We start from the raw sequence: 26,693 nt of genomic DNA on the forward strand, positions 1-26,693 counted from the left end.
ATAACCAAATTCTGGCCAGGGATAAAAGTCACAGGCCTAAAAAAATGAAATCAACTTTATCTTGTGTACATTCATTTATTCATAGTTTTCAAGGAGTTTTGTGGTTATTGGAGAATTTGGAATGTCTTTGCTCTCATCAAATGAATATTTTATTTAAATTTAGTGCAGTACAGAAAAGAAAGAAGCAGGGATGACTTGGAGCTCCAGGAAATAGGAGACAATAAAACACAAGTGTGTGTGTGTGTGTGTGTGTGTGTGTGTGCACGCGCGCACACGCGTATGTGCTCGCTGGGGGAGACAAAGCTGGTATAAATAATTTTGAAACCCAATTTTTGAAAATAAACTTTAATGTTTCAAATTTAATGTGATGCATTATATGCAAGACTTTTCACATATCAACCAGTGAAGAATAGACATCTAAAATCAGAATTAGTATGGAAATTAAAGTTTGCCAAACATTTTCAAAGTTTTACTTTATGAGTCAGTGATTTCCTTTTGTGAGATTTATATATATTGTCACCACCTCACCTCACCCTGTCTACATTCTGTCTACTTTAAAGTTCTTTTAGTTTTTCTAATGCTTCATAGTCCCTCTTAGAGTTGTTCCCACTGTCTTAAAGATTTGTTCCACCCCATCAAGATATATCAATTCCTACATATTATTTATATCCCAATTTAAATGTCTCTTCCTTAGGAAAATCTCCCCAATCCACATAGATTAGATCAGGGCTCTTTGTTATTAATTTTTATAGTCTGTGTCCTTTTCATTCATATGCTTATCACAGGGCTTGCACATGGTAGGCATTTAATGATTACTGGCTCAGTGAAAAATGAAGACAAAAATAAGTTAATCTTCTGACCACTCAGATGACTTTTGGTCTTGCTGAACCACCTGTAATTTCATGACTTATTTTTTCTTCTAAATGAACATTTGGTTTTAGCTTTTGACCCCAAAATCTCTAATGCCCCCTCCATCCTCCTCTAATCACTTCCTAATTCTGTTTGCAGTTATAAGAAGGGGACAATGTATGTCAAATTTGTAATTGATTGATCAGGTTCCAGTTTGTGGGCCATTGATTTTAGAAGCCAATAATCAACTTCCATGAAAATGTAAAAGAGGGGCACCTGGGTGGCTCAGTTGGTTAAGCGACTGCCTTTGGCTCAGGTCATGATCCCGGAGTCCCGGGATCGAGTCCCGCATCGGGCTCCCTGCTCAGCAGGGAGTCTGCTTCTCCCTCTGACCCTCCCCCCTCTCATGTGCTTTCTCTCTCTCTCTCTCAAATAAATAAATAAAATCTTAAAAAAAAAATGTGTAAAAGAAAATCTCTGAATTCTGGAATTCAACATATTTTTAAAAAGAAAGAAAAAGTTTTTTGGCTATGCTTTTCTTTCTGAAGTATATGATCAGTTTTTTTTTTTTTCCTTTTTAACAGCATCTGGTCTATTTTTAAAACTGATGGAAAAAAAATACCACCTTCTTTTCCAATTTACTAAAAATGGCTAAGAATGGAATTATTAACAGTAAAGTGATGTCACTTTTTTAGTCACTCAGTTTGCTTATGTTTTAAAAGAAATGCTACTTTAAGACCTGTGCACAGAAAGGGGAAAAAATAAAAGATATTAGGGACACACTTGCTATTCTTTTCAGTAGAAAGGGAAAGAGTGTTATTCATCTATCCTCTCATAAGAATTTTAGGATTTTTAATAGTATAAATCATAAGAACAAGTTAAAAAAAGCAGAAAGCATCAAAATAAGCTAATCTTAAACCCAGGCCATATGATCATTTAAATTTTAAAGTCAGGAGCTATTCATATTCAATACACTATCATGCATAGGAAAAAAAAATCAAGGTTATAAAGATGGAGAAATAGATATATTCCACTACTTCCTGCTAACCTTGAAATTTATGTTCAGTAAGGTACATGCCAGTTTGAGACTTGATAAGTTTTAATTATTGTATTTTAAAATTTCCATCAACCCCCCATCCCATTTAAATGCACAATATCCAAAAAATGCCTGCAGAAATGTAAAACCCACTCTGCATTAGACAAAATTTTGGATTCATTTGTGATAGATTCAAAGACAAGCAGAAATAAACTATTGAAATAACACATTTTAAAAACCCCACAAAAACAAAACAAAACAACAACAACAACTCCCAGCTTAAATATGAAAAGTTGAAGCAAATTGTAAATGGTCTGTCCAAGGTCATACTGGAAATCTCTACTATTTTCACCAGGCTATCCAGAGCTGCTTCTATTATGCTGATTTTCTATTGTTTCCATCCTCCTTTCTGTCCCATAAAAATATGCAAAAATTCAAGCTTGAAGCTCTTTTTTAATTAAATATTTCCATTTCTATTATGAAGCCTACATTCAGAATTTACTAATCAGCTTAAATTAAAGAAAGATAAAGCATGAAGTGTACATAATTAAAAACCTCTTTATATATTATGGGTAATGGGCAACACATTGTTAAGTGCTTGTGATTCTAGCAATATCTCTAAGGAAGTTCTTAATTCCACTATATACATGTCTTACTGTTCTTGGGAGCAGCTATGTCAATATATTTATTGTTCAGTGACCAAACAGTAATTGACACTACCGAATTGTAAAAAATAAATAAATAAAAAGTTACTAGGTTTTATTGGATTTGATATCTGTATAGCTTTTTAATTTTTTAATGAAGTGGCTATATTTTTATCTCAAGATGAATTGTATGTAATTTTGGCAACAAGTAAGTGACATGTTTAGAAAAAAAATCACACTTTGGGGACTTTGTAGTCTGACCTGGGACCCAGATTTGGAGCATATTATTTGAATAGGTGTATAGAAAAGAGATCATTCCTAGTAAGGGAAGAACATTACTATGTGTCTAAGATCACAATTAAAAGGAGTCACTGATCAGACTAGAAATAAAGGGAGTAACACCAAGAAGCTTTACAAATCATGAGTATGGGGTGGTAGTGGCAATGGTGAGAAAATACTGCACAAAGTTGAATAATTCAAATTCTCTCGCCTTAAAGAAGCCTAAGATTAAATAGGCTTATTGCACATGCTGCAATATTATTGATTAATCAGGAAGGGTGAGGAAAAATGGTTGTTATTGAGAATGCGTTATTTATTGAAATATTTTCTAGGCTTCTGTTAAGGGTATGAGAGGCCACTTTGAAATTTCACACTAGAGTGTGGTTGGTGGTAGCACATTTCACTAAGACATTTCCGGAACAAAGGCAGTCTAACAAAGGCAAATGTCATGCTACAGGGAAGTGGCATGAAATTGTGGAAAATAAAAGTTTTAGAGCCAAACATATGGGTTTGAGAATGACTCTACCACTCACTGGTTATATAAAATGGAGTAGGAAACATAAAGATTTACCTGGCAGGGGCATGGGTTATGCAGGTCTAGACAGGTGGTGACCTTTAATTTATTACAGAGAGACATGTGAATGATACACTTGTGTTAATAATTTAGCACACTATGCTGAATGTGCAACAGTTATATAGCTGTGTTCTATCACTTCTGGCATTGCTCTAAAGTTTCTATTTGCACAGATGGAGAACAAGACATTAAATTTGCTACTTCAAGGTTTGATATTTTGAAGGTAAATATTTCATATATTCAAAGTTCAGCCCCCACTTTTTTCTTCTCTTGTGATCTCTCCTTTTCCTTAAAGTGATGCCATGACCTAGGGAAACTTTATGCATGCTCATGGGATGAAGGAAATGAGGTTGGCTGCTTGCCAGTCCATGGGCAAGCCTGGGAGGGGTGGTCCCATTTCCTAGGCACTGGCTTTACTACTCCCCCAGTCTCCTGGTGATGGCAACTTGTCTTTGGGAGTGCCAGAATCCACTCTTTTGGATGGCCAGCTTCCCATTGCCTCAGATGGGAAGGACTTTGAGGATAGATATATAAAACTGGCCTTATGTAACTGTTCAAAATGTTTTTTTTTTTTCTTTTGCTAATGGAATCAACATATTAACAGTTTTCTCTTTATCTTTCTAAAATGCACATGGAAACTTGAAGTTAAAAATGTATAAGATTATTTTATATGAGTGGTCACCTGATTTAAATGAAACATTAGGCTTCACAGAGTGATGTATAAATAAGTCTTCCTCTGCAGCATGTGTTAAATCATGGTTGTCAAGTACAGTCTTCTCTAAATAGCAAACTTTTGGGATAGTTGCTGATACTCCCTTAGTAGACTCGCATTGTCTGGTTTCCTGTGGTCGGTGATATCACAACCCCCAAAATATATGGAAAAGGCAGGACCATTTAATGCCAGTAACAAAAACTCAATACTTATTATTATTTTTTTTTAATCAAGAATGTTCAGATTAGTTTGCATATGACTTTTAGCAGGAAGCTGTCAAACCTTGTGAGGATCCAAATTTCTGGCCATTTTCTATTTTCTTTTATTTGTTTGCAAAACTGAAATTCTTTGCCTGATCTTATCTCTTTTAAAATAACCTTGTTATAGGGAACAAGAAGCCAAGAGCAAGCATTAAGCTTTAATTCCTAAATTTTCCTGAAGTGAGAGGTTCTATAGGCACATGGTTGGCTTTCTAATTATTGCAGGCAACATTTTAATCATGTTTTGCCACTGCATCACATGGGTCTCTAGCTTTCTGGTGAGTATATCATTGCTTTCCACTCAATGCCATATATTTAAGTTTTCTCATGGCGATACCTCACTTCAAACTGCACATTTCTGTATTGGTTATATCAGGCTAAATTTCAGTAACAAATAAACTCTAAAATGTATATTGTATCAAGCATAGTAGAGATACATTTCTCATTATAGAAGTTCAAAGTGGGTATTCTGATTGGCTAGCCTATTCCTTCTGCTCATTAATTTAGAAACCCAGGCCCCCTTTCTCTTGTAGAGCTATCAGTTCCAAGGCATTGTCATCATCTTCATCCAATCAGGAGAAAAAGAAAGACAACCCGAAGGGACACAATTCTTCTTAAAATCCTGACCTGGAAATAACATAGGTTATATACACTCATATTCCATTGACTAGTTTCAGCCATATGACCAAAACTAGCCCAAGAACAACTGAAAAATATAATCTCGCTTGTGAGCAGAATGACAGGAAGGTGAATCTTGAACAACATCTAGTAATCTTGCCACCTTCTCGCACATTCTCTGTGCTCCTACTATATGGACCTCCCTTCAGTTCTGTGGGACAATGACAAATTTCTGCTACAATGGAGGAATTGTCTTTTTTTTTTTTCTCTTTCTTCTACCCAAATGCTCTTCCTACCACTTCCATGCTTACATTAGCTCTCAGCTCTATGATATGTTTTCCTCAAGGAAGTCTGTGTCGGGTCAATTCCTGTTATCTGTGTCCATAGCAGCAAGTACTCTCACTTCCGTGATACTTAGTGTCACTGTCCTCAGAGAGCTGTATTCTATTGTTGTTCAAAATTGTACCACCACCACCTAGCACAATGTCTGGAACATCATTAGTTATTAATTGTTGAATAAATGAATGAATCAGTGAATACATGATGCTCTAAAAGCTTATTCCTTAAGAAGTTTTACCCATGCCCTAGTTTTAGCTCCATTAGTGACATGAGGAAGAGTGCTAGGTATATGTAGAAATAGGGACAGATGTTTCTGAGATTAGCTTTTCTTTGCACAATGTTATAAAGATGATATTAAAAAATGTAGCTAAATATAGAGTGGGAAACAAACACAGCTGATGCTTTGCTACTGATAATTAAGGATATGGAAAATAAAGCAAAACTAGACGTACTTAAGAAGGCATTAATTTCATCATTATTTTCAGTACTTTGTCCACTAAAGAGTTTTCTTAGACCAAATAGAAAAATTCTTGGTTTGAATAATATCTTTGATAACTTCCTTCCTAATGTAAAGGTCAATACTAGGCAAAGGGTCTGGGAAATGCTTTAATTACAATACAGAGTTTATGTATACTAATGAGAGAATAGAAATGCCACTTACAATTCAGTCCAGAGAAACTTTGTCTGGAGTCAAGGTGTTTTCAGTACAGTAAAACCACTGTACACTGAGCTATAGATTGACCTCATTAGACTAACTGCATGTCACTTCAGTCTGGCCGTTTGGATTATCATTTATTTAACACTTCTGGTTTGTATAGTCCTACCACTTTCTCACCATGAACCTAGGATTTGTATATATTTTTCTCACCCAGTGACAGAAGATACTGAAACTTTATGTAATTTGGGGGTTTTTAAATTGATGTGACAAAGTACCTTAGTTTTCTCTAGTAAATTATATTTCTTTGAAAATTCCAACTGCCAATCTTGATTATATGAATTTTTAAAAAAATTCTGAGACCAAAATGATTAGAACTCAGAACAGCTTCAGAATATAAAAATAGTTAATGCAGCCATCAAAAGGAATAAGATCTTGCCATTTGCAACGACGTGGATGGAACTGGAGGGTATTATGCTGAGCGAAATAAGTCAATCAGAGAAAGACATGTATCATATGACCTCCCTGATATGAGGAATTCTTAATCTCAGGAAACAAACTGAGGGTTGCTGGAGTGGGGGGTGGGGTGGGAGGGATGGGGTGGCTGGGTGATGGACACTGGGGAGGGTATGTGCTCTGGTAAGCGCTGTGAATTGTGCAAGACTGTTGAATCGCAGATCTGTACCTCTGAAACAAATAATGCAATATATGTTAAGAAAGAAAAAAAGAAGAAGAAGAATGTAGCAGGAGGGCAAGAATGAAGGGGGGGAATCGGAGGGGGAGAAGAACCATGAGAGACAATGGACTCTGAAAAACAAACTGAGGGTTCTAGAGGGGAGGGGGTTGGGAGGATGGGTTAGGCTGGTGATGGGTATTGAGGAGGGCACGTTCTGCATGGAGCACTGGGTGTTATGCACAAACAATGAATCATGGAACACTATATCTAAAACTAATGATGTAATGTATGGGGATTAACATAACAATAAAAAAATTAAAAAAAAATAGTTAATGCAACCTTTTTTATTACTTTAGGCAATATTTATTTTACTAGGCTCTGTTCTGTGAAAAAAAAAAAAGAAGATTTCCTATTGTCACGGACCTGGTATTAATCATGTATTTTTTTGTGTTGCATGTGAAATCATGTGCATTGAACATGATCAGAGGCCAGTCATGATGCTAAGTGTCAGGATGGGGAAGATTGAGAGAATATGCTCCCTGACATCAGAGAACATACAGGCTAGTGTGTGGAGGACATCTTCAACTAACATTTACTGAGCCAATATGTGTTAAAATCAGCTTGGAAGAGTATCTAAACATTTGTAGCCATGGCATGCTTTTTAGCATAAAGACTTGGCCAAAAGTTATCTCAGGTGAATAGTATTTCTATTAGTACTTATTTAAAAAGAGTCAATCCTAAGTAATCTACCTACATGAAGAGGACATGTAGAAACCAGAAAAGATCTGAGAAAAAAAATTAGAAAAAAAATATTTCAGCACTTGAGAAGTTACTGGTAGCACAGCAACGATAGTTGAAAAGCATATTTATGCAAACTTAACTATATATTATTTAATGCCAACCAGTGCCGTCATCAATAAGCTAGACTTTCCTTTTCTGGTCCCTATTGCATTGCACTTCTACCTACTTTTCACCATAGGTCTTCTATTTTGGCCTGATATAAGACAGGAGGTTAAGACATCAGTAGAACTTGCCTTGAATGTATAGAAAAGAGAGAGTATGATATTATTTTCTCAAGGATTATCAGAAGTATTTCTATGCGTGTCCCTCAGAATAACTTTTCCTTCCTCTACTCATTACTCCTAAATATTTCTGGTCCCCGTTAGCCTTTGTGGTTGTACAAAAGGCTTCACGTCTCTAGAATAAGGGTATAATTTAAATCCTATAGAGATGCCCATCTCTCCAAAATAATGCATCTAAATTAAGAATCTGCAAATAGATTGTGGCAGAGTAAACACAGTATTATCCTCAAAGGGAGAAAACATTTTACAAATAATTATATAACCGTGTACTCAGGGTGGGTTACTAAATTATCAGAATGTTCCATGAAGGTGCGCCTGGGTGGCTCAGTTGGTTGAGTCTGCCTTCAGCTCAGGTCATGATCTCAGGATCCTGGGATCAAGTGCCACGTCAGGCTCCCCACCTGTCTGTTGGGCTCCCTGCTCAGCGGGGAGTCTGTTTCTCCCTCTTCCTCTGCCTCCTCCCCACTGCTCATGTTCATGCTCTGTCTTTGTCTCTCTCTCTCTCTCAAATAAATAAATAAAAATTTAAAAATAATTTTAAAAAAAGAATGTTCCATGAAGTTCAGGGAAAAGATGATCAGTAAATCTCAAAGTAAACTGATAGAAGTATTTTTCAAAATGCAGATCAGAACATTATTATCAACCTAGAAATATATGCAAGCTCCCTATGTCATTTTATTCACTGTAATGTAGGTTTCAGAGTGGAAGCATACAAATCTTTCTTCATCACACCGTGTTGCTCTTTTTTACTTCTGGATGGCCAGTTATAGTATTCATTTCACAGGATTCAGAAATGCGGGTGAAAACCCTTATCTGAAAACCATTTGGCATTTAATCAGCTTCCCTTGAAATTCATCCTCACATTTTAGACTTTTCAGATGCCATTGTTTGGTACAGCGAACATGATACCAAGTTTTACATTTATCAGGCCATCTTCCTTGCTGAGGCATTCTCTCCTAGAGAGAATGGATTGTAGCCTGCTGTGAAGATTGTCCTTCGCACATATGTTCCGTCACAGACACTGGGAAGACAGAAAGCAGCAGGGAGGCAAGGTCCCTTTACTGGAGTACAAATGCCCATAACTGTGCTCCTCCCAGTCATATGTCTCCAGGGCTTATTCAGACTGGGAGACTGGGAACTGCCTACAAGCTCCTCGGCCTTTGGGTCCCAGCCTGAGCTGTGTGCTGCACCCCGAGATTGCATAAACTCCTTGATGCTCAGCATTCTCCCACTTTCTACCCAGAGCACCAGGTGACATGAACAGACTGAGGACTCTGAAGAATTCTCCTCTGCTTGGACATTCAGGGACTTAAGTTCATTACCTGCTCCACAGGGCAAGGGCAGTTCTCAGGAGTAGACATATTGTCATGGTGAGGTTGAAATGTGTTGTACAAATAAGCCAAAGATGGCCTCTCTGTATTGGCGTTTAGGTTATGTCTTTGCTGCAGGCTGAGACCCATTAACTCAAAAGTCCACTGATGCCCAACTCAATTTTTTACACATACAACTATTGTAAAAAATAGTCCGAGCAAGCAAAATTTTAGCCATTTAGCGTCTGATTGTTTTGCATGCCCTGTGAAACCTCACCTTGACAGATCACATATTGAAAAGACCCACTGCCATTATAAGGTCTCAACTCCCTGCTGCCCTATAGAGTTCTCTGACCCAGAGACTCCCTGCCGTCCTGCTAAGTGACATCACCTAGATGTCTAAGCCCCTCCCTGATCCTCCTCTCCCTCGGGACTTAGCTTGCCTTCCTCCCCTCTGTGTAGTGACACCCACTCTTCACCTCTCCCCCAACCTCTCCAACCAGAGCCACAGCCTCTGTACTTCTGCTATATGAGAACATGTCAAAGCTAAAGTTGGTTTGTGTTACTACCACCTCATGGTCAGATCTTTCTCCTAGATTAGCCCCCAGAACCCTTACACAAAGCCATTTGCCAGAGACAGTAAAAAAAGCCCCTTCAAGCAGTTTTTCATGCCAGAGGCTTGAAATTGTTATTTCTGGGAGGAGAAATTACAACAAAAGGCTGAGATGGGGGAAAAAATGGTGATCGCCAGGTAATAGCTGAGGAGCCTTGGTGGTAGGTACATATGAAACCCACATCCTGTATCTTACTGGAAATGAATGAGAAGAATTTTTTTAGTGAAGCTGAATTCTTGCCATATAGGATGAAGTGAAAGTCAGTAAATAAACATAAGTTACTTATACACATTCCATATAGTTACCATAGAGCTTCTACTCACCAGGGTTTTCTAGTATGGGGAGCTACCCAACAAAACATCAGCCCAGCATCCTAGACTATTGGTTTGCATCCTCCTCAGAAGCTTCCCTCAATCTCAAACTGGCCTCCCTACACGGGGGGCAAGGAGAGACCAAAGAAAGAGGCAGACTACTCCAGGTTGGTAGGTGGCAGGTTTAACTAGCCAGGGGATTTACTTATGAGGCTTACGTTGGTTGGCCACAAGATAGATAAATTTCTGTACCTGCACACCAAATATTTTAAGTTTCTATAGAGGTCTTAACTGGGTTCAGTCATAGACACACTCTGGATAGTTTCAACACCATGGTATTATCTCAAGGCTATGTCCTTGGGCTGCTTCTGGCATGGGGAAGGCAAGTGGAGTGTCCGTCCCAAGGATAGAAGAGGGGGTGAGGAGCCTCCGATTGCCTGGGCCCACCTCAAAGGTCCAACTGGCAGTCAGATCTTTTTGATGACGTCCTCTAGCAACTGTGGGAATTTTCATCATGTGAGCAGAGCTTCTTGGTATTGGATCTGTGTGACAGATTCTTGGGATAGGCTTCAGGAGACAGGGCTTTGTAAACCACCTGAATTTAAGTGCAAAAATGTGTGGAGACACCTAAAGTACATGTCACAGAGTCTGCTGGTGGTCTCTTAATGTCCAAATTCCCAATCTTCCTTAGATGTCCCCGTCTTCTTTGCAGTTGGTATGGTCATACTTTCCAGCCAATGAAATGTTAAGTGGAACTAATATACAAACTCTGTAAGGCATCTTTAAAAGAATAGACAATGTCCTTCTTTATCCTCTCTTCTCTCCTGCAGGCCAGAATATAAACAAAATAGCAGGAGTTGCAACATTTCCTGGGCCATGAGTGACCTTAGAAATCATAGGGGAAGAGAGGAAAAAATGAAACAAGATGAAACCAGAGAGGGAGACAAACCATAAGAGACTCTTAATCTCAGGAAACAAACTGAGGGTTGCTGGAGTGGGGGCTGGGGTGGGAGGGATGGGGTGGCTGGGTGAAAGACATTGGGGAGGGTAGGTACTATGGTGAGCACTGTGAATTGTGTAAGACTGATGAATCACAGACCTGTATCCTTGAAGCAAATAATACATTATATGTTAATAGAAAAATAGTAATAATAAATAAAAATTAAAAAAAAAAGAAATGAAAGTCAGGTACAGTAAAGCCACAAGATGGAACTGCCTTGGTTTCCTACCCCACGTGGATGCCCAATTACCCTTGCACTGCTTATCTTCAAATTATTACATGAAAGAAAAATGCTCTCTTAAATGATCTCTTTTAGGGATGCCTGGGCGGCTCAGTTGGGTAAACGTCTGCCTTCCACTCAGGTCACGATTCCAGGATCCTGGGATCAAAACCTGCATCCTGCTCCTTGTTCAGTGGGGAGCCTGCTTCTCTGCCTGCCGTTCCCGCTGCTTGTGCTCTCTCTCTCTCTCTGACAAATAAATAAATAAATAAAATCTTAAAAAAAATTAAATGATCTCTTTTAAGTTTGGGATTTTGTGTTTCATCTTAGCCTATTTCTCAGGGATGCAGTGCATTTATGGGGAGTATTTCTACATTTTTCATTTATTTCTTACGAAGGCCTTGCTGAAATATTTACTAACTTCTTGACTAGTAGTCTGCCCCTAATGGGACAGAAAACAGTAAAATAAATAAATAAATAAATAAATAAATAAATAAATAAATAAATAATCTGACAAGCCTTTTGGGGGGTTTGTTAGGATCCTGATCATTTGATGATATTGAATGCAAGTTAAGCTAACCCTTTAGTACTAGTGACTAGTCACTCCATATTCAGATTTCAGGAAGAGCTATGGTTTATATCTATTATGAACCAAGGACTTGGCATTTCAGTCATTTTCTCTGTGAGCTTCAATTTACTACTATCCAAGGATACTGGAACAAAATATATAGTTATTTACTGCTGGGCAAAGATTAATGGAAAGAGGCCACTGAATTGAAATGGCCGGAGAAGCAACTTGTAAAAAACATATGGTTGCAAGTGCACAGGAGTTTTGAAGACAGTGAGAGACTTCATCAAATTGTGAAATGTTCATTTTAGAGGTACTAATTTTTGAGTGAGAACAACTTGTGAGGAAAGGGGAAGTGGATTCGTACATGAAAATATGTATAGTATATGATGTCCATGACTAGTACGTGATTAATTAGTATATGATGTTCTGTGTTTTCCTTGGCTGGTATTTCCTCTTGGTCTTATTATTATTATTTTAATGTTTAGCTTTAAATAATTATCAAGAGGATTGTGAGTATGCTTGTAGTATTCTGAGTGCTAGTCTTAACTGTGTAACTTTTCTATGAAAGGTCCCCTACTACTATAACTTTATTAACTTTATTAGTATAACTTTATTAACATTTGGGAATCCCATATTTTTCCTGAAAGAGAAATTATATTTTTAAATAAATGTTAATAGAAAATCATACTGAACATATAAAATAAAGTTATATGTTACAAGCTTGTGAAAATATATATGAAACGCTAAATCAAGTACACGGTACATGCATGTACTCTATAAATATCAGCTATTATTATTGTTATTATTAGTTGCTATAAAGTGTCATTTGTAATCAGAAAGAGATACCTATATGTACTTCCAGTTATCTCTCTAGCAGTATATATCTGGATAAAATATTACAATCCAATTTCTACAAATTTTGAGCTTAAAAAATCAAAATAGGTTATTTGTATAGTAGATACTGTTAGCTAAGAGCAAAGTATTAAACAAAACGTAAAGGTATATGCACAAAATCTCTGTCAACAATTCAGTAAAACTCACAGGGCAAATTTCCTGCCTAAAATTATTAAATAGTTTATAGAAAAGACATGTAAGTGAATAGTAGAAAAATCAACCAGCTGTTTCATTAATAACCACTGTCAGAAATTTCATATGCATATAATACATAATTGAATATTGTCAAATGGGTTATGCTATTATTTTGTAAACAATACTAGCTTGATATTATGACTTCTCTACTGTAATATTTTGCCAACTTAATAATGAAAAAAATGGCACATCACTGTTTTTACCTTCATTTAAATTATTAGAAAGTTTGAACACTTTTCACGTTCATTATTTACCTACATTTTTTCTTTTGTGAATTATTTGGTCAATTATTGATACATTCATTTTTCTAAGGTTCTTTAAAATTAAAGATTTTCACCCTTTGCCTGATAAGAATTTAAAAATTTTAGAGTGGTTTCTAATAATTTTTACTTCATAATGTCTACTTACCCACTAAAAAGATTTTTGAAGACTCATCTGTAGTTCCTTTCAGTATTTTTTACCTTTTTGTTACTTTCATTTGTCTTTATCTTCCCCAGTGATTTGAAATGCTACCCTCCTCACATTCTTAATTCTTATATTACCAAGACCTGTTTTCAGCTTTCCTACGCTCTTCCCTTCACCCCCCTCCCTCGTTCTTTTGTTCTCTCTCTCCTTTTGGTTTATCTGTCCGCCTTGGCCTGCACTTATACCATACTTTAAAATTACAATATCTTTATAATATGTTTTAATGTTGTCAGAGTTAGTTACCAATTATTACCCCATTATCTTAGTTACTCATAAAGTACATAATTTAACCATTGTAAGTCAAGATCAAGAATGCAAAGGTCAAAAATTCAGGTTAGCTCAGGGGCACCGGGGTGGCCCAGTCGGTTGAACCTCCGAATCTTGGTTTCGGCTCAGGTCATGATCTCAGGGTCCTGAGATTGAGCCCCGTGTCAGGCTCCATGCTCAGCGTGGAGTCTGCTTCAGACTCTCTCTCCCCCTCCCTCTGTCTCTCCCACTTGTGCTCTCTCTCTCTCTAAAATAACAAACAAATCTTTAAAAAACTTAGATTAGTTCAAATTGTAATATAACTGAAATTTTAATACTCTGTGTTTGTAGACAAATAAGAAAATAAAATTAAAGGTCTTATACATATTTATTAGTGAAGGTACTAGAATCTCATGTGTGTTCTGAGCCTGCATGTGCATTATGAAAATGAAAGCAGAAAATTTATACTGGACATTGAAATTTGCCTATTACTAGCATATAGATTAATATGCCAAGTTGGGTGGACTTTAATGATAATTTATGATGCAGTTACTAGAGCAGAAAAAAATAATGAATCGTTATACTCAGTATATGTCACAAAATGTTGTCAGCTATAATGCAACCATTTAAATAAATGGGACTAAATTAAAGTTAGCAGCCAACCTTTTGGTGACTTAAATCTTTTATTGCTCTAACTTTCCAAAAATGCACCATTTCTCCTTAGCACAGTGTCTGTCACTAAAAGGAAAGGTTTATGTTAAATAGATAAGAGAAAGTTCCTCAGAAATTAAAAAAAAAAAAGCAAGAAACTCTCATAATAGCAAACAGATTTTCCCTCTAATATTCACCATATTTAAATCAGAAAAAAAATCCTTATTAGAGCTGTTTTAGTATTTTTCAATCTTTAGAATAATCATACTATTTAATTAAATGACTGAAATTTTTTCCAAGACTGAAGGTTATAAGAAATATGGCTGCCACAAGAAGTACAAGAATTTCAAAATAAATGTTATGGGTCATTTCTTTGCCCTATATTTCAGCTTGATGAATATCAGTAACAATCACTGATGACAACTTATTTGTAAAAAATTGACGGATTTATATAGATCATAATACTTTTGTTCAGTTTGGGGAATTTACAATCACAATTATTTATAAGAAGAAAAAGAAAAACAATGACAGGTAGAGGAAGAAAAAAAATAGCAATGATTAGCTTCAAAAGACAAGAATATAAGTGAAAATAAACCTATAACAAAAATCTTATGCCATATTATGTTCATTCACTTGGGTTCCTAGTGTTGAATGATACCGCCTTTCTCCCCGCACAAAAAATACGTATCTTTTATTCTGTTTGAGTTATGTTAGTTAGAAAGATGCAGAGAGTTTCGGTTTCTGGTGTTCATTCTGAAACTGTTCATGTACTATTTGTTTACTCTCAGTTGAATTGGCTTGAAAAGAGTTAGATTAATAGCCCTGTAAACATAGCCCTGTGCCATTAGGCTATTATATTAGTCTAGTTTAGTTTCGTTTTCTTGAAATAGGCTGTTGGTTGGAAGACTTGAATATACGTTATATGTAACAAAACGGTGACCCAAAGTGGAATCTCACTATTTTCTAACCCAAGAGTTCAATAGATAAGAGGGAATGTATGTTTACTTTTTCTTAATGTTTACTATTAGATATAACCAGACACTCTACAGCAAGCAGAATGACCTTTCCTTAGCCTTCCAGAAAACAATTCTCCATATGTCTGCATTGATGTATTTTGTCTTTTACTAGGTCCTTTCTTCTTATCGCCTTTCCTTTCTGCTCTTACTCTATTCTAGTCTTTTTATCCTCAAATCAGCTCTGGTTTTTGTTGTTGGGTTTTTTTGTTTGTTTGTTTGTTTTGTTTTAAATTTCCAGGAAGTATTATTTATTTAAGTCATAGCCTTCCAGGTTTGGAATAATTTTTATTATCAGAGCCATTCATCCCACATCATATTAAACCTGCTAAAATGTATCTACATTCTATATTAAATATAATTTATATATAACTATAAAGAAGTTCAGTAATGATATGTTATAGATATTTAATCAATCTTTTATTAAGTTTAATTTCACAGTTTTTAAAAAATATTATTATTTATTTTAGAGAGAGAGAGAACAACAGGGGAGGAATGGCAGAAGGAGAGGGAGAAGCAGACTCCCCACTGAGCAGGGAGTGCAACATGGAGCTTGATTTTAGGGTCCCGGGATCATTACTTGAGCTGAAGGCAGATGCTTAACTGACTGAGCCACCCACGTGCCCCTAATTTCACAGTTTTGTTTTTGTATTTGGACCTAACACTTTTGTTCAAATATCATTTTTTGTAGGCATTGGAAAAGAAAGCTCACAGAACTTAAACACTGTGCCTAATAAATTAAAACGGACTGGAATTTCATAACTGAAGGTTCCCCCCCTCCTAATTTGTAGTATCTATCCTGAAATAGCTATCATTTCAGGGTACTTCACCCAGTTCTGATCACCTTCTATTCACCCTATTGGTGAAGGAGGGATCTTTTGTTCTAACCAGTATGAAAAGGCTGAATGCATGACACCTGACACTGGACAGATGACATTGGCAGCATTTTATTTATCACACATGCTCACAGTGCAGAGGAAGGGGACACTGCAGACCCTGCAGGGCCACATGGGGCGAGGAGTCAGGAGCAGAGTGAACAAGTCGGCACGGTGGGAGGCGGGCTTTGTGGTGGCAAGAGGATGAGGGGACCTGTGATTTCCTCAGGATCACATGATTGGCTTGTTTGTATAATTGTTTTGCTGGCAGGGAGTTGAATCCCTTTAGATTGAGGACCAGGTGGGGTGAGGATGGTCTCGCTTGGCGGGGAATGAGCCAGGTGGAGAGGCTTTCCTGTTGGATGGGGGACATACGTGGTGAGAGCAGGGTGACTCATAGCTAGGCCTGTGGGGATCTGTGAGGGTCAAAACTCTCAAGGCAGCACATAGAATCTCAAGCCTTATAAAACACATTTACCTTCCAGATCTTTCCCTTTCCTCTCTGCCACCCAACCCTAGTGCCCAGAGAACTCTGGCCAGAGGTTAGGCCCATAGCTAGATGGTCTGTTCTGAAATCACTGTTCACTGCAGTATGATATCATTTTTCTTGTCTTCTTAAATGATGAAATATGTGCTGTCCAAAGAGAAGACTGGTTAAGCAAAGATTATCAAAATAATGAAATTTGGTGTTCTATGCTTTTAGTTGGTATGTTTCACAAGTGCTAGGTTCACACCCTTGTCATCTCTGAGGCTTCTTTTCCCTGGTTTATGTCTTTACATACATCCCTCTATAATTTTATACCTCAGGGAGAAAGCTATGGATGGGCATTTAATTTTTCATGTAATTATTGCAGTTTTAATTACCGTTTTGGTTGTTACCAATACTTTGTATAATATATTAATTTCTTAAATTAGTAGCATATTTATTTTCCACAAAAATATTGTCTGTTTAGTTCAGGCAAAAAAAAAAAAAATGGAAGAAATAATTATAAGAGACCACTCAGGGCATATGTTACATTTACTTTTGATATTATTTCTAATACTTGAAAGGGCTACTTTTTCTTTCCTAACAAGGATTGAATTGTTAAGAGAAGGCAAACTGGGTAATAGCAGAGAGCATGCAGCAGATAAGCAGCAAGCCTGCTTCTTAGTGTATCTCATGAGTGATAGAATTAGCCCTCACAAAATATATCATAAACTTAAAGTGTCGGCACTTGGGGCATCCAGGTTGCTCAGTTGGTTAAGCGTCCAACTCTTGATTTCGGCTGAGGTCATGATCTCAGAGTTATGAGATCAAGCCCCGACTAGTTGGGCTTTGAGCTGGATGTGGAGCCTGCTTGAAATTTTCTCTCTCTCTCTCTCTCTCTCCCTCTCCCTCTGCCCCTACGATACCTCTTAAAAAAAAAAAAAAAAAAAAAAAAAAAAAAAGTCTGCTCTTGATCAAACAGATCAGACAGTGCCCAGTGTAGCATGGACACTGACAATGGGCGCTCTCTGCTCAGAATGAATGCTGTCCGTTTGGATCAAAATGAGGTTCTGTGGACTCTTACAGTGCTGTGTGTGACACCCCAAGTTGCTGGATTATGAGGAGGTGATGGGGAAGGTGTACCAGTGCATCACAGTTGAGTGTCTGCAGTCTACAACGGGAGAATAATAAGAGCCTACTCTTGAATCTTAAGATTTGAGTACCCAGATATTTTCCTTCTACCTTGTGGTCAGCATGTACTGGACAGTGGTTTATACTCCTAAATTTGGGAGCCTAAATCATGTTATTTTAGGTTTTTATAACATCAATTATTTGCCCACATTTTATTAAAGAGGCATGTCTTGACTGGTTTAATCAGTCATCCTTTAGAATTCATTTCTACAGATGAATGAAACAGATACTATGCTGGTCTGTCGTCTCTTTTGCAACACTTCAAATCTGGTACCTTTAAAGCAGCATGGGGGAACTTACACTATCATATATCAAGACTGGAAGACTATATCTTTGCTTTAAATGCCTCGCCATGTTTTTGCTATGTGATCTTAGTCTTGGATTCTATTTCTCCACACTTTTAATTCTAGACTTAATCATGAGGTCTTCTTCAGCTAATAGAATGTGGTTGGGAGTGAGAATGTACCAGTTCTGTTCATCCCTCTTGTGTTTAGACATTGGCATGAAAAGAATGTTACTTAGCTGTCTCTTCGCTCCAAGGAATTTTAGAGACACATGGATCAGAACTGGATCCAACTTATAGCTTGTAGCCCAGCCCAGCAAACCCGCAGAGAGATGAGAAAAAACTAAATGATTGTAGTTTTAAATTATAGAGTTTGTAGTATTTTTTTTTAAGGCAGCATTATTGTGACATTATTTTCCTGGTGCACAGACCTATCAAAGCACTATAGCAAAATAAGTCAATCAGAGAAAGACATGTATCATATGATCTCACTGATAGGAGGAATTCTTAATCTCAGGAAACAAACTGAGGGTTACTGGAGTGGTGGGGGGTGGGATGGATGGGGCGGCTGGGTGATAGACATTGGGGAGGGTATGTGCTATGGTGAGCGCTGTGAATTGTGCAAGACTGTTGAATCACAGACCTGTACCTCTGAAACAAATAATATATTATATGTTAAAAAAAAAAAAGAAGAAGAAGATAGCAGGAAGGGAAATATGAAGGGGGGAATCAGAGGGGGAGACAAACCATGAGAGACTATGGACTCTGAGAAACAAACAGGGTTCTAGAGGGGAGGGGGGTGGGAGGATGGGTTAGCCTGGTGATGGGTATTAAAGAGGGCATGTTCTGCATGGAGCACTGGGTGTTATATGCAAACAATGAATCATGGAACACTACATCAAAAACTAATGATGTAATGTATGGTGATTAACATAACATAATAAAAATAAATAAATTTAAAAAAAGCGCTATAGCAACTGAGATGGCATCATAAATATGTGGCATTACAAACTTTAACATATTAAATGCATCAAACATACACCATGGCCAAATTCTAGAAATTAAAGGATTAGCTACTACAAATAATTCATCTTGTAAATAATATGCTAGCAGGAGAGATCTGTCCAACCGAATCTGTAGAACTCAAGTAAACTTCCAGAAAATAGGCAGAATATTTTGAATTTTCACACAAACTACTGGAATTTCAGTAAGCCAGAATTTCTATAAGAAAGAATGACCTCCTTGAGTGTTTATGCAATTTAAACCCATCAGAATAAAATCCATCCTCTGTCACATAATTGATATTGCTTGGGACTGGGTGGTCTTCACTATTCATATAACCATTACAGCCCAGAATTGAGTATTATCAACAGGAACCAGGAAAACATTATTCTGGATTTTGCAGTATTTAATATCCTGTATTTGCCTAAGATCGTGTTAAAACTATGGTGGTAAAAAGACCGTAGTTAGTAATAACAGTTTACCCTGAAAGTTGCTTAGGTAAAAATTGAGAAAAATATGGGTCTGGAGAACAAGAGAAACATGATTTATTTTAGTGGATGTTGTGATTTTATGGAAGTGTATCATATATGCTACCTTAAAAAAGAATCCAGGCTTTTGGGAAAAAAATTTTTCTAATGCCTTCATGAACATGAGAAGCAGGGTATAAGTCAGACATATAGAGATGAATAAAAGTTATTTCAAATTCTGGAAAAATAAAGTTAATCACTTGAAGCAGAATTTTCAAAGAGGGCATTTATTCTTATCAGTGAAACTTTAATCTTTTAGTGATCAAAATTCATGATGGGGAAAGTTCTGAACAACTTGAAGATGTTTGCTACCAAAGTAGAGTGTGTTTCAGTTTCATTAACATGGTCTCCCACCTTCCTAATAAAACGTTTAGCCCATGGTATTTTAAATTAATTGAGGTGCTTGGCTCCTTTTTGATATAACAGTGATAAGTATAAATATGCTGGTGATTTTGACCATCTAGAGACAGGTGAATCGTCATTCCATTCTGAAGGATATTTCCTGCTTCACTAAACTACTTACTGACCCAGAAAAAAACTGCTTCATAACAACCCATGGTTTTTTTTTCCAAGCTAGGAAACAAGCATTTAAAAATAGTGCTAAGAAAATCATTATGGAGTAAGTCTGAACAAACTATTTTCCAAGCACTGCAGGTCTGAGTTACGGAGGTGTGACCTAACAAATCTAGCTTTAACAAAAAACATGTGGTTAAGGTTTTACAGGATCTCTCTGCTTTAAAAGATTTTCTTTCTAATTCCTTAATTTTTAAGTTTTCCTAGCTAGATAAATTATTTACATTTTTAATTCTTTTCCTCCTTCCAGTTTATTTTTCTGTTTTATCTTCTATATTTGTGTTTCAACAGTTCTCTAGAATCCAATAGTGCCTAAAAGCTTGTTTTTGTTGTTGGGTTCTTTTTCTTTCTTTCTTTCTTTTCCCTTCCTTCCTTCCTTCCTTCCTTCCTTCCTTCCTTCCTTCCTTCTTCCTTCTTCCTTCTTCCTTCTTCCTTCCTTCCTTCCTTCCTTCTTCCTTCCTTCTTCCTTCCTCCTTCCTTCCTTCCTTCCTTCCTTCCTACCTTCTTCCTTCCTTCCTTCCTTCCTTCCTTCCTCCCTCCCTTCCTTCCTTTGCCAATAAGATAATTTTCTCATTCTTTTCTGTAAAATTTGAATGTAGGTGAAAGCTAAATCTGTATACAGTGCTGAAATATTCAAACTGCGGCATTTATTTTAGGGTTCAAATGACTAATAGCACCTTGGACAGGATGAATGACAGGAGGTGAATAATAGAATCGGCCCATTACTTGGCTTGGGGGAACAGATTTGTAAGAAGAAAGGTTACAGTGTAGCTACTGTTATTTTCCTTAGGGCAGAAAATGAAAGCTAAAATTAGCTTTCACTCTGACAATTAAGTGTCTAAACAAGTATGGAGAGAACTATATTCTCCTAATTTTGATCTTTATAATTTTAAATGTTGCAATTTTATAGTTCTTTGAAAAACACCTGGTGTCCCATTAAAAGTGAAGGGGTGTGTGTGTGTGTGTGTGTGTATGCACAAATTAGCTTAGGGAAGTTGTTATAATAATGTTCCATATTAATATCATGTATATTATCTGATATTTTATGGATTGATAATTTTACATAGGATACTTTAAATAAATGCCCATTTATTTCATTGAGTATTAAATCAATTTATAGAACTGTCTTTTTAAATTTTTTTATTAACATATAATGTATTATTTGTTTCAGGGGTACAGCTCTGTGGTTCATCAGTCTTACACAATTCACAGAGCTCACCAGAGCACATACCCTCCCTAGTGTCCATCACCCAGCCACCCCATCCCTCCCATCCCCCTCCACTCCAGCAACCCTCAGTTTGTTTCCTGAGATTAAGAATCTCTTATGGTTTGTCTCCCTCTCTGATTTTGTCTTCATTTTTCCCTCCCTTCCCCTATGATCCTCTGTCTTGTTTCTCAAAATCCTCATATCAGCACTGTCTTTTAAGACTTATTTTAACTTGTAAAAAAAAAAATCTATTTTAACTTGTAATTGACTTATAAAGAGAGAGTGCAGATAAAAATTAAGATTCAAAATTTAAGTAAAAAGTAGACAAAATCTTTGCATATAGTACATGAACACAAAAAGTATTACCTTAGACACAATTAATGCCATTGATCAAGTTAGAATCTGGAGATTTGGGCATTTTATTGGCTTTATGACTAGCTTAGGGTAGTGAAGCATTCCCCAGGGAGAAGAAAGAGCTGTTGCAAACTGTGTATGTAGAATGAAGCGTGAGTGTGAAGTGGGGTATCTGGGTACTTGGAAAAGTGTGAGGGTTTTACAGTACCAAGAGTAATAGCACTTTAAGGACATATCTCATACCGTATTTCAGTGCTCGGATGTTCATCTCATAGCTCAATTTAATGTTATTGAACAAATGTCCAAACATATTCATTGCATGTGACAATGAATAACATAAACAATTTAGAGATGCATGGTTTCTCATCTGCTAGGACTAAGCATTTAAAAACCCTTTTATTTTATTATAGAAGGATATTAATTCTGAATATCATAAAGGACAGAAATTATGAGATTCTTATCCATATTAACAACATATTTGTAGTAGTAAACCCAATATTATGGAATGTGAAAATAAAAGTCGTGACAAAAGATTGCATGCCAATTACATGTACTATCCCAGTTCTCCAGTGGTGAGTGTACTCATCAGCCTGCTTCAAAAGTGTTTTGAGTTATTGGAGCATAAGAAATACTAAATGAAAAGCTAATAATGTACTATATGTTGGCTAACTGAACATAATAATAGTAAAAAAGAAATACTAAATGGAAACAAAAAATTGTATTAATTATATAAGCTCTTACATATTATGATTAAAAATAGAAAATCTAAATGTTTAGATTCACTACAATAATGTAATTTGAATCATAGCAATGGTATATATATATATATATACCCTCAATATCTTGAGGACATTCATACTCAAAAGTTAATAATATGCCCATTTCACAAAATAATGAAGTAGTAGGATTAAAATTTAGTTTTCTTTTAGTTCAAGCCGGTGTTTCTTTACTTGTTCACCTAACAGCTTCTAACACTCTTCCCTCTCTCCACCTCCTTCCAACATTTTCCCCCAACAAAATTTTATGCTAAATCACAATATAGAAAAGAGTTAAAAATCAGAGCTCAGGGTTGCATGGAGGACCATGGCACAGAGCTGCACTCACTCATCCCCTAACCCCTGTCTGTATCCACCTGAGGCACAGCGCGGAATGTAGCCTGCTGTCTACCCAGAATCTGTTGAGACTCACTGCCCAAAAGCATAATACCTCTCCAAATGAAGGGCACAGAAACTAACAATGACCATATGCCTATTAATTGCCAGATGTTGTACATAATATAAATCATGTACTTTTCAATAAAAACATATTTTCTATGATGCTAAGACCCTGGCATCACATGTGTCTACAATGTTCCTGAAGCACCTAGATATGCAAGAAATCATAGGCTAATTGGACTACAGAGGAGTATAGCACTAGAATAGCATATAGAACCTAATAGTTGGCATATTAATAAATGACTTCTATTATTTTGTATTGTCAATGTCTCATAACCCTCCGAATGCCAGATTTGCTGGTAAAACAGTGCAAGTCCCCAAGGGACTCTCCTCCTTGCATTATCTAGTTCCCAGTCTGCATTTTCAGACTTTTCATGTTCATGTCGACTTAAGGGAGATGACTAGGCATAAAATTCTCGGAATCAGATCTTCCAGCCCAAAGTGTGAGATGAAGGGGGAGTGGAAAGTTTAGCTTTCTCCGAGATGAGGAAATATGGAATATTTGGAAAGAGTCTCCCTCACCACTCTCCCCTCCCCCCCCAGTAAAATGTCACTCACTGCATGTCCTGGGTTTTGAATCATGAGATCTGTACTTTCTTTCCTTTCCCATGGAACAAGGCAGAGGGGCTTTAAATAGATGTGCAACCCCCTGTGTTCCTACCTGTCACCGTATAAGCAGTCTTCATTAATCCTCTTTTGTACCTGTGATCTTTGGTGCATCATGAACAGAAGTGTGCAGATCTAGTTCCTTCTCTCCATTAGAAGACCCCTCCCTTTTCTTATGAGAGCAAAGCTTTACTAAACATATACAAGATTACTGATACAAACAACCTCATTATTCTCAGGCTGCTAACACAGCCTTCACCAATGAAGGAATCTAATTAGTTCAGCCTCTTTTTCCTATTAGAACTGATAAGGGGGATTGTTGAAACTTCCTCTCAGGCTCATGCTGTGCTTGGAAATGACCTGATAAAAGACTCTCACTGTGCAGTACATAGAGGTGGTCTCCAAAAGCTATTTCCAAAATCTCTTACACTTAAAAAAAATCTCATTTCCTTAGATAATTCCTAGACAGCTGTGCTCATGTCAGAGCCTTTGCGATGGACCTGCATAAAGAAACACCGGGCGGGGGAGGGGGGGAAGGAAGAAAAAAAGAAAAATGTGAAACACCTGGTTTTGGCAGATTTTTCTGTCACCAGAGGAGGTTTTATTGCCATCTGGTCAGCCACCATGTTCTGCTCGTCCTTCTCCCCAGCACACTCCCCTGTGGGCTGCCCAGGACCAGGCTAGCAGCAGATTGCAGCCGACCCAGCCCTGCCACCATCCTGGGATTCCAAGCCCTGCAGCCGGCCTCTGCCTCCAACGTGTGTCCGTCTGCACGCTCTCCTTTTGACCTTCTCAAATAGTATTTAAAACGGCAATTACGGCAATTACATTGACTCTCCTGAGCCCAGCGCCCAGGCTATTTAAAATCTTTTAAGTGTTTAAATAAATTGTTTTAACAAGTTGACCTTTATCTGTACCCGATGAAACTAGGCCAAACAAACAAACAAATAATTTTGGCTTGTGACTAAAGGAGAAATTGCCATCTTAGCACTTTTCCTAGAGTCCCTGCATACCCCTATCTTTAGCTGCCAACCGTGATCACAGGAAAACAGCCAAACATTCAAATACACCAGCTGTGTATTCACTCACTCTTCCACAACATTCTAGATTTCTTATGTGTTCAGTGGCATTTCCCAACATCTACTGATTTACAACGTATCCTATTTCATGTACATTATGTTCTCTGCATAAGCGATTGCTAATGTCCAATTTAAAATAAAATAAAATCTCATGTTGTGTAAGAAACGTCCATTCTAGAAAAATATTAGAGTTTGCTGATAGGCAATACCACAATACTGGAGGAAGCTCCATTTAATGCCCCCCCACCACTCATTTCAGATTCTCTTTGTCTGTCTTTTGTTAGTATAACCTCAATGTGGCAACCTCCTCTGGCAGCCTCTGTTTTTGTTTTCAACTTTTTTTCTTTCACATTGATCTTCAGGAAGGACAAGCTCACTGTTGCAAATCCAATCCACAAAGCAGAAGTAATTGTTTTATATTTTACAGAAGTTTGGGGAGGGAGATGAAGAAGATAGTTTACGTTTCACATCACACAGCAAAGTACTTAAAAATATCCCCATTAGACATTTCTAATCTGCCCAAACCCTGTGTCTCTTACATTTTTACTGGCTCTCGCTTCATATTTCTAGGTCTTTATTTTCTACGGCAATCCCACCTCTGCTCTTCGAAAGCTTGCACCATTTCACCCATTGCATTCCCAGAAAACAATGGAACCTCCAATTATTAGTATCTATTCTCCTGAGAAGGCAATGGGGACGATAAGTAACTGCTTTCTTCTTTTGCTTTTGCTTTTGCTTCTCCTTCTTTTCCTTTCCTTTTTTTTTTTCTTGTTGTGCTGACATACCTTCTAGCAAATTCAGACAGAAATAAGCCTGTCTAAGGGAGCAAAATTGGTGCAAACTGTGACAGGATGGTCCTGAGCTGTATGAAATTCATATTTTCAAGAGATAAATTCTTGCGATATCCTCCACATTGGAATATCTTCTCCCTACAAAACGTTTATAAAGGATTTTTAGCCCATTTACATATTGTTTACAAAGCAATTTAAAAATAAGATGAAAAACAACAATAACCTCACATTTCTTTGTAGCTTTCTTGTGATTATTGGCAATTGGTAGTTCTCACATACACTGATTTGTTAATATTTTCAATTTTATGGTTTCATGTCTCAATATTCAATATTCATTTCTAAATTCATGTTCTAAAAGTTACACAAAGAAAAGATTCTGAAGAATCTAAACATAAAATGAATAATTCAAGCTTGTGAAGCAGGAAAACATGTTCAAATTGATTTTTTTTTAACTTAAAGTAACAATGGCTCTAATTCCAATGAATTGACAGTTTTTGAAGAAAATAGGAGCTACTTCACGTATTATGCATAAAGATCATGCTGAGCAAGAGAAACAAGGAGCTCTGTTCATGCTGACATTATCTGGATAGAAGGTGCCATGTATGAATAAGACAATGATGTGTCCTCAGCTTTTTGTGAATCCATGGCCAGGCCTCCGGGTTTAGCTGCACACCCATGCACACCACAGCTCATGGTGTGGTCCTTCTTTTTTTTTTTTTTTTTTTTTTAAGGATTTTATTTATTTATTTGAGAGAGAGAGAATGAGAGACAGAGAGCATGAGAGGGAGGAGGGTCAGAGGGAGAAGCAGACTCCCTGCCGAGCAGGGAGCCCGATGCGGGACTCGATCCTGGGACTCCAGGATCATGACCTGAGCCGAAGGCAGTCGCTTAACCAACTGAGCCACCCAGGCGCCCGGTGTGGTCCTTCTTAATGCTGCTCCACAGAGTTGGCAGCAAGGACGCCCCACTGCTATGTCGTTGCTTAGGTGATAATCCCTGCATTTTGTTATGGCGAATCAATGGTAGAAAGTGACCTTGAGGGCGCCTGGGTGGCTCAGTTGGTTAAGCGGCTGCCTTCGGCTCAGGTCATGATCCTGGAGTCCCTGGATCGAGTCCCGCATCGGGCTCCCTGCTCGGCAGGGAGTCTGCTTCTCCCTCTGACCCTCCCCCCTCTCATGTGCTCTCTTTCTCATTTTCTCTCTCTGAAATAAACAAATAAAATCTTAAAAAAAAAAAAAGAAAGTGACCTTGAAAGTTCCCAAATGCATATTAAAAATAGATTGTGGGACTCCTGGGTGACTCAGTCAGTCA

This window comes from Phoca vitulina, unplaced genomic scaffold, assembly GCF_004348235.1.
Source record: "Phoca vitulina isolate PV1807 unplaced genomic scaffold, GSC_HSeal_1.0 scaffold67, whole genome shotgun sequence".
Classification (NCBI taxonomy): Eukaryota; Metazoa; Chordata; class Mammalia; order Carnivora; family Phocidae; genus Phoca; species Phoca vitulina.